The sequence below is a fragment of the Heptranchias perlo genome, chromosome X (genome assembly GCF_035084215.1).
Source record: "Heptranchias perlo isolate sHepPer1 chromosome X, sHepPer1.hap1, whole genome shotgun sequence".
Taxonomy (NCBI): domain Eukaryota; kingdom Metazoa; phylum Chordata; class Chondrichthyes; order Hexanchiformes; family Hexanchidae; genus Heptranchias; species Heptranchias perlo.
Genome location: NC_090370.1, coordinates 25,060,943 through 25,069,011, shown reverse-complemented (window position 1 = coordinate 25,069,011; position 8,069 = coordinate 25,060,943).

The following is an 8,069-nucleotide window of genomic DNA, read 5'->3' as shown; positions in this document are numbered from 1 at the left end:
CATTTCTCTGTATTACAGTGATTCCTTCCTTTACTAAAATAGCAACCCCACCTCCCCTTCCTTCCTGCCTGTCCTTCCTGATTGTTAAATACCCTGGCATATTTAATTCCCAGTCGTTGTCACCCTGCAGCCATGTTTCTGTAATGGCCACAAGATCATACCCATACGTAGTAATTTATGCCGTTAACTCGTCCATTTTGTTACGAATGCTACGTGCATTCAGATAAAGAACTTTCAATTATGTTTTGTGACACTTAGTTCCTGCTTTTTCCTTTTTTAACACTTTACCTTTTACTCCATACGTTCTGTCCCTTCCTGACACGCTTTCCTCTGTCTCCATGCTCAGGTTCCCAACCCCCTGCCACAGCTTTGATGCTGGGTTAATCGCCTTACGCCTTCTAGTTTTTATTTTATCTGTCGTGCCTAAAGTACACTTTCTTTCCGCTGCTCTACGCTTTTCTCTTTCATTTGTTCTTGAACAACTGTTTGTACTATTTGTATTGTAGATTTCCCCTGGGTCTTCCCCTCTCTTGCTGCTCTCAACTTTATTCCCTTATGACTCTCCCGATTCTCTCTAAATCTGTCACTTTGTCTGCCTCTGACCCTCTCCCATTGACATCCTTTGATTATCTTTCATTCCCGGTCATTCACCCTCTACTCTCTTTCTCTCTCTCTTCCTTTCCCCGTCTCTCTGCCTCTACACTTCTCTCCATGTCTCTACTCGCTCTGTCTCTCTATCTCCTTCCCTCTACACTCTTAGATCTATTCCCCTCTCTCCCTCTCTATCTTCCTTGTTGCTCTGTCTCCCCTGTTTCTCTCTCTTTATCAGTCTGTTTCTCCCTCTGTCTGTCTATTTCTTTCTCCCTCACGCCCACTTTTTCTCTCTCTCAATTATTCTGACGCTTACAGTCTGTCTGTCTCTCTGTCGCTCTCCATGTACTCATTCTCCCTCTCTATGTATCTCTCTCCCTGTCTCACTCCCTCTAATTTGTCTCTCCTTTTCCACTCTCCTTCTATACTCTCCTTCTTCAGTCTCCGTCTCCACTCTCCTTCTCTGACCGATCCCCGTCTCTCTCTCTCTCTCTCTCGCTTCCTCCCACCGCCCTCTCTGTCTGTCTGTCTGTTTCTCCCTCTGTTTGTGTCTTTCATTCTTTCTCCCTTACCATCTGTGTGTCTCTACCTCTCTCTCTGTCTCTCTCTCCCTACTGATTATCTGCCTCTCTATCACTGTCTCTCTGTCCCCCTCTCCATCTCTTTCTCTCCCCCCCCATCTCCGTCTCTCTCTCCGTCCTCCTCTCCGTAACTCTCTCCGTCTCTCTCTCTCATTCCCTCAATTATCTCTGCCTCTATCCCCCTCTCTCTCTGTCTCTCTTTCTGCCTCCCCTATTTATCTCTATCTCTTGCTCTCTCTTCTCTGTTTGTCTCTCTCTTTGTCCCCTGTCTGTCTGTCTCGTTCTCTCTCCCCAACTATATGAATCTGTCTTTATTTTCTCTCTCCCTCCCCCTGCCCATTTCTCACTCTTCTTTTGGATGCGTCTCTTTCTCTTGCCTCTTTCTCTGTCTCTCTGCTCTGTCACTGCTGGTCAGCAGCGGCCCCTGCTGGTGGTTGTGGTAGGTGATGACATTGACCAGGAACACAGGAACAGGAGGAGGCCATTCAGCCCCTCGAGCCTGTTCCGCCATTCAATGGGATCATGGCGGATCTCTGACCTAATTTCACATACCCACCTTAATCCCATAATCCCTGAACACAGGGTTAACAAAAATATATCAACCTCAGATTTAAAATTAACAATTGATCTCGCATCAACTGCTGTTTGCGGAAGTGAATTCCGAACATCGACCACTTTTTGCGTGTGGAAGTGTTTCCTAACTTCACTCCTGAAACTTCTGGCTCGATTTGTTCGGCTCTGACCCCGAGTCCGAGATTCCCCAACCAGTGGACGTAGTTTCTCTCCATCTCCCCTATCAGTTCCCGTTAATATTTTGAAAACTTCGATGAAATCACCCCTTCGTCTTCTAAATTCCAGAGAATACAACCCTAGTTTGTGTAATCTCTCGTCATAATTTAACCCTTGAAGTCCAGGTATCATTCTACTAAATAAAAGGTCCAAACTGAATTTTAACAGCTCGGTATTTTTTAATGACTGCCATACAAGTAAAGATTAACGTTTAAAAATGGGGTCTCTCATATTATTCCTTATTATATTAGTTTTTGGTTGTTGAAAAATAATTAAAATTACAATATTATTTTTAAAAACTTTTCCCTTCTGTCTCTTTAATGTAATTCAATGATTTCTTTGGCTTTTTATTATTATTGTTTTTATTTGCAATGACATACAGAATGCGAACTTTAAAGGAATGAAGTCTGCTTGCTTGTTTGAGCAATGCAGCCTGATTCTGTGGGCGGGACTCTCGTCCTTACCGATTTTGTGGTCGTGTCTTTTTCTCACACACCTTTCCAGCTGCGCAGCAAATCACGCTGCTCAGAGGCTGGGTTGATTGTGCCCAATTTTTGTAAAGTTCAAATTCAAGCAATTCATCGCCACAGAGCCGACAGTAAGTATTTTTGTTAATTTAATTCGCAGGAGCTGTGGTGAGCGTTGCCTCGCCGCTCGCAGCGATTTCTGGCCCAATGTCTTCTGCCGCTCTGCAACTTGCAAACCAGATCAATAAATCCCCCTTAGTTCCAAGAGCTTCAACTTTAGCTAACAGCCTCTTCTGAGGGACTTTATCGAATGCCTTTCGGAAGTCCATACTAACAACACCCATAGACAGTCCCCTCTCCACCATTTTATTCACCTCCTCAAAACAAATCCATGCTGGCTCTTACTGATCAGCTGAAAATGTTCAAGGTGTTCAGTCACTATCCTTAATTATAGACTCTGGTAATTTCTCGAAACCAGATGTTTGGCTAATTGGTCTATAATTCCCTATTTTCCTTCTGTCACCTTTCTTAAATAGTGGAGTGACATGTGCAATTTTCCAATTTAGATCAATGTTCATACACCGTTAGGATATGAACTAAATCTGGCTCATTACCCATTGTTAAATCTAATATGGCCTGCCCCCTTGTTCGCCCTCGGACTCATTGTTGCAGAAAGCTTTCCTGAACACACGCAAAAAATTCATTACCTTTCTGACATGAGCTCGTCTGTTTATCCCAATCTACATGAAAGTTTAAATCTATTCCCCATTAAAACCACTCTGCCCTGGCTGCATGCTTGTCTCATCTCCGCATTTATACATTCTGCAACTTCACAGCTTCGACAAGGGGGCCCATGCACAACTCCCACTACAGTCTTGTCCAGGACACGGGATGAGTCCTGGAGTTCCCTCATGGCACAGGTCGTGCATTCGACAGGTTTGAGCTACCCTGCCATGCCTTAATATATTCGATTAACTTAAACAAAGCAAAAACAAATTACGGTTATTTTTGTTTATTTTACTCTAGTTAAGTAGTTTAAGCTTTAATTTTAATGAGCTTCCAGGAGTTTGATACTTCAAGCTTTTAATTCAATTTTACCCAATTCCCCAAATCAGAGGAAAAAACCGAAGACTCGCCAGCCATTCACCGACCTGGGCGCGGAGTAACAGCGCATCACGCGACTTGCGCCCAAAACGGCCCTTATCCAATTTTTCCCCCAACGTTTCCTGTGTGCGCCAGTCGACAGGATTCGGATATGGTACCTGGCACATGGGGCCACAGGAAGAAAGATTGCATTTCGATTGCGCTCTTCACCACCTCGGACGTCCCAAAGCGCTTTACAGACAACGAACCACTCTTTGAAGTGTAGTCACTGCTGACATGTAGGAAACGAGGCAGCCAATTTGCACACAGCAAGATCCCAAACACAGCGAAGTGACAATGACCAGATAATGTGTGCTAGTTATGTTACTGGAGGGATAAATATTGATCAGGGTAGCAGGGAGAACGAATTACTCTTCAAGGTGAAGACAAGGTGATTGTATCAGTTCGAGTTTGGACCTTTGTAATGTTTTTCTTTCCTTATTTTTATCTTCTTCAGATTCCAACTGATCAGAAAACTGACAACTGAACTCTGAATGAAATTTCGATAAATCTACCACTCAAAATAAACAATGTTAGAAATAAAGAAATGAACCGGATTGAGACGGTTCACTTCACTTCACTGAAACGTCTAATTCCGGTTAAACCGGCGCGGCGCAGTCACAGCAGCTCATCGCTGATCTGCACCTCAACTCTATTTAGCGAAACAGAAACTGGAAAACTCATGTTTCGAGACGAGTTCACTAATTTCCTGAAAAATGAATATCACTAAACCAGCAAAACATTCCCTGCCCTGATTAAACACACAGCAAGGGACTGTGTCGAATATCTCGCAAGAAATCGGCGATTTTATTATTACACGGATCGAATACCGTGCTCAATATTAACATTAACACTGAGCGCTTTACCCCGTGGTGCGGGACCCCGTCCGCGTTTATATTTAGAAAAAAAAATCAGAAAATAATAATCTCACCCAGCAGAATTGGGGATTGTTCGTATTTTACAGGACAGGATGAGGCCACTCGGCCCGTCGGGCTTGGATAGTAAATTCTGTTCACATTCTCCGCTCGGTGTTGTTCTCCGTGTACATTTTTAATGAACCGATTTGTCTTTTGTTTCATTTCCCCTCACTCTATTTTGCAGACTGAGTGCGAAAGCGATTCGCATTGGAGGCGAAACATTTTGATCAAAGATTTGAACATTGTTTATTCTGATTGTCGGTTTCTCGGAGACCCAGCGGGAGTTCAGTTGTCAGTTTCCGGATCAGTCGGAAACAGTGGAGCCAACTTGCTGCAAGAGAGAAAACAATAAATGAACAACATCAACAAAGTGAAAGGAAGAGAAAGATACAAGCAGAGTCTTAACCAGCCTGCCCAGCGTTTAGGATCATTTGGTGAAATAATTTGTCATCGGCCGCGTGGCCGAATGGATTTGGCTTCTGATTTCGATGTTTAGTTAAGTTGTTATCAGAAGATTGCAGGTTCGAGTCCTTCCGCGGTCGTTTTACTCGCTGGGTGAAAAGTTGTCCAACGTGCGCCCGAACTGTTTTGCACCCGACCGTTTCGAACAGTCGGATGGAACAGAAATCCCTAAATTCCTTTGCTTTCAGAAATTGACTCCACATTTTCAATATTGTCGATCTGGGTGCACGGGCAGGACATAGTGTCAAAGTGACTTTATTTCTACTGTTTGGATTCAGAAATGGTCGGCGAATCCATTGTGCTCTGTCGGTATGGGTCCGAATCCCATCCGTGTCGTTATTGTATTGAACTTTTGTTACGGCCCTGCGTAAGTTTTGTGCAATCAAAATGGGCTTGAAAGCAATTAATACCAATCCGACACCGGTGTTTTAAGTCTGTATCCCGGGATATTTTGTTGAAATGGAGAGGGACAACTTGTCTTATCAACCATGATGTGGAGATGCCGGTGATGGACTGGGGTGGACAAATGTAAGGAATCTTACAACACCAGGTTATAGTCCAACAGTTTTATTTTCAAATAAAACTGTTGGACTATAACCTGGTGTTGTAAGATTCCTTATATTTGTCTTATCAATTAAGACTTTCTAAAATTTAAATGCTCTACAGCTATATTGCCGTTTGTGTGAGAATATATACACCAGGTAGACTAGCGCTAATACACATTTCCGAATATAAAACACACACACATTAAACTATTGTGCAGTATTTGTAGGAGGTCACCCACAGGAGGAGGTCAGGGCCTGGTGTATCACAGACATTACTCACCAACATTTTGTGGGAAGAGATGAGAAATGTAATTGGATAAGACCAGATAGTCTGGAGAGAGTGTGGGAATACAACAGGATGAATAGAGCTCGATATAAGATGTACTGACATGGGATAAGGAAGAGAAGATCATGACTGATACCCATGGTTTCCCATGCAGAGACTGATGAACAAAAGATTGATGTTATTGCGCAGACGTACTGAGGGAGAAGGCGCAACAAAGTGGCTTGGCAAATGTATCAATACCATAACGTTAGGAAATAATTCGAAACATGTGGGCGCCGTGGCTCAGTGGTTAAAACACCTGTTCTATAAACTGAATATCTTGGGTTCAAATACCAGCAATACATTTCACAAAATTCTCTACAATAACATCTGGGGGTTTGTGCAAAGAATTGGGCCGAGTTGTACCACAAACTAGTCAAATAACAGCCTAACATAGCCATGCTGACGGAATCATAGCGTTAAGCCAATATCCCCGACTCTTTGGGTGAGACGAGTCAGACACCAATCACAGGTTAAGAAAAAGACGTCAATATTTTCCCCTGGGTCCCCACTCAGAGAGCCAGGGACAGCTCCCTCAGACGGCTGGGCTAATGCACCGTCCAGCGCTGAGCCCCAGAGATTACAAAAGTCCCAGGCTCGAGCTCGGGCCTGCTGCTGAGGTTCGACCTCGGCTGGACTTGGGCTCAGTGCCCTCGGGCTTGGTTGGGGGTTGGGGGTTTGCGGGGACAACATGTGAGGAGGAGAGTGTGCCAGGCAGCACTTCAAACTGAGGAGTGGGTGACGAGGAAATTGATTAGAATGGTGCCAGAGATGAGGGACTCCAGTTCCGGGGAAAGACTGAAGAAGCTGGGGTTGTTCCCCCGAGAGCAGTGAAGGTGAATTACATTGAATCACTTTGAGAGCACAGAACAGGGACGGCCCATCAAGGCCATGCCGGTGTTTATGCTCCACACGAGCCTCCTCCCTCCCGACTTCATCTCACCCTATTCTTCTATTCCTTTCTCCCTCATGTCTTTATCTGCTGTTCGCCCCAACCACTCCTTGTGGGAGTGAGTTCCACATTCTCACCACTCTCTGGGTGAAGAAGTTTCTCCTGAATTCCCTTCCTGTCTTAAATGTCTTTATATCTTCTTGGATCTCTCCTTCCAATGTCCTGCCCACCTTGCTGGTCTCTGTGGTAAATAGAAACATCGAAAATAGGAGCAATAGTAGGCCATTCGGCCCTTCGGGTCTGCTCCACCATTCAAAATGATCATGGCTGATCGTCTAACTCAGTAACCTGTTCCCGCTTTTTCCCCATATCCCTTGATCCCTTTAGCATTGAGAAATATATCTATCTCCTTCTTGAATACATCTAATGGCTTGGCCTAACTGCCTTCTGTGCGAGAGAAATCCACAGGTTCACCACCCTCTGAGTGAAGAAATTTCTCCTCGTCTCGGTTCTAAATGGCATACCCCGTATCCTGAGACTGTGACCCCTGGTTCTGGACTCCCCAGCCATCGGGAGCATCCTCCCTGCATCCAGTCTGTCTGGTCCTGTTAGAATTTTATATGTTTCGATGAGATCACCTCTCATTCTTCTAAACTTTAGTGAATACTGGCCTAGTCGACCCAATCTCTCCTCATACGTCAGTGCTGCCATCCCAGGAATCAGTCTGGTAAACCTTCGTTGCACTCCCTCCATGGCAAGGACATCCTTCCTCAGATAAGGAGACCAAAACTGCACACAATACTCCAGATGTGGTCTCACCAAGGCCCTGTACAACTGCAGTAAGACATCCCTGCTCCTGTACTCAAATCCTCTTGCAACGAAGGCTAACATACCGTTCGCCTTCCGAACGGCTTGCTGCTCCTGAATGCTCGCTTTCAGCGACTGGTGTACAAGGACACCCAGATCACGTTGCACCTCCCCTTTTCCCAATCCATCATCATTCAGATAATAATCTGCTTTTCTGTTTTTACAACCAAAGTGGATAACCTCACAAATACTGCGGCAAAGTAATTATTGAATATTCCCGCCATTTCCCTGTCATTACCTGTGAGTTTATTATATGTATCCATCAGTGGCCCGATCCCTATCCTGATTTTTCTTCTGTTATTTATGTGTCTGTCGAATCATTAACTATTTTTATACTGCTTGATAATTTAATTCAACCTCGTCGTTCCTCTTTGCTTTCCGAATTGTTCTTTTTACTTCGTTCCCAATCTTCTCACGTTCCCTTTTCTCATCCTCTCCGGTATTGTCTATGTACTCAGCGTACGCCTTTTTCTTTAGTTTTAATTTTATT